Here is a 5,081-nt window from a genome sequence, read left to right as displayed (position 1 = left end):
GAAACATTTACTGATGAAGATCAAAGAACACAGCCTTCGGTATGGATTGCATCTCAATGTCAAGAAAACAAAAATCCTCACCACTGGACCAATAAACCTCATTCTTATCAACGGAGAAAAGATTGAAGTTGTCAAAGACTTCATTCTTCTTGGATCAACTAGATGTGTTGTAGTTTTCTACATATTCTGCAGCAACAGCAAAAAGAGAGAAAGAGTAAAGGAATAAAAAAGCAGGCAACAACTAGAAATAGATTTTTTAAACCCAAAAGAGAAAAGAAGGAGGAGGGCGGATTAAACCATGGAAGAAAAAAATTAGAAAAAACAATAAAAAGAAAGAAAATTCACTAAACACAATTATGGAAAGGGATGAATAAAAAGTAAAGAGATCAGATAGTAGTGAAGAAAAACTAAGAGAAAATAAGAAAGACAACAGCAGCAGAGATTGGAAAATAAAAGGAAAAAAATGAAAGCAAAGATAGAAAGGATAAAATTCAAGGGTAGATAAAGAAAAAAAGAATAACCAAACAAAAACAATGAAAGAAAAAAACCAGGGCAGGCGCAACACCCAGAGCGGAGAAAATTCTGGGGTCTCCTGCCAGTCAAGTACCTTTTTGATGGATAGGAAAGGATGAGACCTTGACACGCCAACACTAGATGGAGTCACCATAGGGCTAGGTGTTCTCTGATATGGGTACCCAATTTGGAAATAGTTCAGGCAGACCCCAAAGCAGTTGGGGGATCAGGACATTTCTATCAAAGAGGGCAGTGAAGAAGAAGAGGTCCCACAAGTCCAGGGCTGGCCAAATCTAGTTCTGTAGGTCTGGAGCAGGTCACACCTGATTACAGGTGCCAGTTTGTGATACTAGCTTCCTACTTCCTTTGATGAACCTCCAATCACCCAGAACACAGGTGCTTCTCTGGGAATGTACAAGAGTGGGGCTTGGTCACAGTACTGTGGGGTACAAAAAAAACTTTCATGCCTTTCTATCCATCAATGAGCAGTATGCCTTTGTGCCACCAACTGCCCTCTGGCCATCATAGCTGCCCCAAAAGTTTAAGATGGTCACATCCCACCTGGCCAACAAACACAGATCACCTGTCTCCTTCCTCCCTGCCCCATCTGTCCAGTGACTTCTCCTAATTAGGGCTAATCAAGGGCTGGCCAAGGATGGCCAGGACCAGCTCTGTAGGTTTGGAGCAGGTCTCACCTGAATTCAGGTGCCATGTTTGATGCAGATGCCCCTTTAATGGTACTTGATACTGTAGTGCTCACCTCCTTGTGGCTCCAACCGCTGCAAGAATGGAAGCTTCATTAGGGATGTAAATGAGTGGAGACTGTCCATGCCTCTAGTCACCACGGGAATGTGGGGAATTTTATTCATCCCATAAAAAATTACACCTTTATCTCCATGAGTCACTGGTGTGTTTCTGAAATACCAATATGCCGCCTTGTCTTGGAAGCCACTCACAAAAGGTTAAAATGATTGTGCCAAGTCTAGTCAGTCAGCACAAGTCATACTCTGTCTCTCTTTTTTCTTGTCTGTTCAGCTTTCTCACCTAGAAAGTGTTCAGTTCACTTCTCTATCCCTTTTTCTGAAGTTCAGGGTTCCAGGACCATTATCTACATTTGTTTCATTTCATTTTCTGTATCTTTGTTGTAAAAGGTCTCTATAGTATTACTGCCTAGACCATTGTGTTGCCACCATATTGACATCATAGTGTCATTCTTTTCTATTTCTAAAGTTTTCCTTAATTTATCAAGCAGGAGGCTCTTCTAGCTGGAGCTTGTGAAATTTTATACATGACCTTATGTATGTTTGAATCCTTTCTGACTTTCTGGTGTAAGATAGCACAATCTTACCTTTTACTTCAATGTTCCAAGTCAAGAATCAGTCATTTCTCTAGGTATCCCTGGTTCCTTTTGATGAGGAATAATGTTTAAAAACAAATATTGAAGCAATAGGTGTTTTCTTTGCTACCAAGTTTTTCTTGTAAGCCCCTTGTGTAAACATGGTTTTAATTAAGAGGGGGGGAATACATCACATTAATATTTCCCTTTAAAATTTAAATCATAGAATATTTCTCCCCTATATTTTTATATTTGTATATTAATGAAAAAAATTGTTTCTAGTAACACCAATATATTAGTTTATTTTTTATATTTTTATATTCTATAGTATATAGAATGCCTCAACTCATCTAACAGTTTGTCATACTGAGGTGACTTGCATGTTGCTGGGATTCTGGAAATTATTCCACTGATATTTTAAATACCAGCAGGGCCACCCATGCTGGACAGGTTTCATATGAGCATGCAGATGAAGACAGATTAGGAAAAAGGAGAAACAGACTACTTCCAAATATTTAGTCACTGAAAACCTTATGAATAGCAGTGGAACACAGAGATGTCACTAGAATATGCGATCTGAAACATGATGAAGTACATCAGAATATTTCCAGATATTGTGCCAGAAGATAAGCCCCTCAGATTGGAAGTCACTCAAAATATGACTGGAGAAGTGCTGCCTCCTCAAAGTAGAGTTGGCAGTGATGACACGAACAGAGTAAAGCACTCAGGACCTTCATTTAGTTGTTGTTGTTGTTGTTATGTGGCATGAAGTCGGTTCCGACTCATAGCGATCCTGTACAAGGTTTCTGAGGCTGTAGATCTTTATGGGAGCAGAAAGCCTCATCTTTCTCCCATGGAACAGCTGGTAGTTTCAAACTGCTTACTTTGCAGTTCATAGCCCGATTTGTAACCACTAGAAAAGCAGTAAACATCCATTAATACTCTGAACATGGAATGTACAAAGTATGAAGCTAGGAAAATTGGAAATTGTTCAAAATAAAACAAAATGTATAAACATCAATATCCTAGGCCTTAATGAGCTGAAATGGATTAGTATTTGCCATTTTGAATATGACAATCACATGGTTTACTATGCAGGGAATGACATATTGAAGAAGAATAGCACCACATTCATCTTCAAAAACAACAAATCAAGATCAGTCTTGAAGTACACCTCTGTCCGTGATAGGATAACAACCACACACCTAAAAGGAAGAGCAGTTAATACCTCTATTACTCACATTTACGGATCAACCACTAAAGCCAGTAATGATGAAATTGAAGAATTCTACCAGCTTATTCAGTCTGAAATTGATCAAACATGCAATCAAGAGGAATTGATAATTACTAGTGATTGGAATGCAAAGGTTGGAAACAAAAAGAAGGATCCGTGGTAGGAAAATATGACCCTAGTGATACAAACGATGCTGGAGATCCCATGATAAGAATTTTGCAAGACCAGAGATTCTTCATTTCAAATACCTTTTTAAAACAACATAAAAAACTACTATACACATGGTTCTCACCAGATGGAATACACAGAAATCAAATTGACTACATCTGTGGAAAGAGACAATGGAAAAGATTCATATCATCAGTCAAAAGGCCAGTGGCAAACTGTGGACCAGACAACCAATTGCTCATACGCAAGTTTAGACTGAAGTTGAAGAAAATTTAAATTAATTCCATGAAAGCCAAAATATGACCTTAAACATATACCAACAGAAGTTAGAGATCATCTGAAGAATAGATTTGATGCATTCAACACTAAAGACCAAATACCAGAGCTTGTGGGTTGACATCATTGTGGGTGGATATCATACAGAAAGAAAGCAAAAGGTCATTAAGACGACAAGAAAAGAAGAGAAATACCACAATAGATGTCAGAAGAGACTCTGAAGCTTGCTTTCCAGCTTGGAGATGCTAAAGCAAATGGAAGAAATGAGTTAAAAGAATTGAATAGGAAATTGCACAAGTCAGCCCAAGAAGACAAAGTCAACTATTATAACAAAATGTGCAAAGAGGCGTCTGGGCAGCAGTGACAGTGAAGGCTTTCGAAGAGAGCTCTTCCTGATCTGGGTTGGTTCTTGCCAGCCTCAGTGGCTCGCTTGTTCTCTTCTCACTGTCCACTTTCTTCCTGCAGCCCCGTCACGGCCCGCCTGTCCGTCGGTCCACTATGGAGAAGATGGAGTTGATCCAATAGGTGAAGCTGGCTGAGCAGGCTGAGTGCTACGAAGACACAGCCACCTGTATGGAAGCCATGATGGAGCAGGGGGACAAGCTGTCCAACGAGGAGCACAACCTGCTCTTGGTGGTCTACAAGAATGTGGTCGGGGGCCGTGGGTTGGCCTGGAATGTCGTCTCTAGCATCGAGCAGAAAACCACACCTCAGACAAGAAGTTGCAGCTGATTAAGGACTATCAGGAGAAAGTGGGGTCTGAACTGAGATCCATCTGCACCAAGGTCCTGGAATTGTTGAATAAATATTTAATAGCCAATGCAACTAATTCAGAGAGTAAAGTCTTCTATCTGAAAATGAAATGAAAAGAGGTTATTTCTGGTACCTTGTTAAAGTAGCAAGTAAGGATGATCGAAAACAAACAATAGGTAATTCTCAAGGAACTTACCAAGAGGTATTTGATACAAGCAAGAAGGAGATGCAGCCTACACATCCAATTCTCCTAGGGCTGGCTCTTAACTGTATTTTACTATGAGATCCTTAATAACCCAGAGCTTGCCTGTACGCTGGCTAAAACAGCTTTTGACGAGGCCATCGCAGAACTTGATACACTGAATGAAGACTCGTACAAAGACAACACCTTCATCATGCAGTTGCTTAGAGACAACCTAACGTTATGGACCAGACAGTGCAGGAGAAGAATGTGATGCAGTAGAAGGAGCATTTAGAAAACTAAATGCCTACAAGTGTCATCCTTCTCCCCTTTGAGAAACCTTTTTACACGTCTCCATTCCTCATTCTATTTGGATTTCCTATAGCAAAGAAACCCATTCATGTGTATGGAACCAACTGTTGATAGGCTTTTCACACTGCAGCTTTGGAAAACTCCGTTTCTTGATTTGTGTTTGTCCTGGCCTTCTGGTGTGCAGTTACTGCTGTAGAAAAGTATTAATAGCGTCATTTCATATAAACATAAGCAAGTTCCAAACATTTATGTAGAGGACTAAAATGAATCTGGTATTTAAGTACTCTGAACCAGTTCTTCAAATAACT

At 39.7% G+C, this 5,081-nt stretch overlaps 1 pseudogene; it reads left to right on the top strand.

The window, feature by feature from the left end:
• The first annotated feature begins 4,025 nt into the window (after nucleotides 1-4,025).
• Nucleotides 4,026-4,796, top strand: LOC102839399 (annotated as a pseudogene).
• The last annotated feature ends 285 nt before the right edge of the window (nucleotides 4,797-5,081 follow it).

The sequence above is a fragment of the Chrysochloris asiatica genome, unplaced genomic scaffold (assembly GCF_000296735.1).
Source record: "Chrysochloris asiatica unplaced genomic scaffold, ChrAsi1.0 scaffold00202, whole genome shotgun sequence".
Classification (NCBI taxonomy): domain Eukaryota; kingdom Metazoa; phylum Chordata; class Mammalia; order Afrosoricida; family Chrysochloridae; genus Chrysochloris; species Chrysochloris asiatica.
The sequence above is the reverse complement of the archived record's forward strand: the minus strand, read 5'-3'. Positions and strand labels throughout refer to the sequence as shown.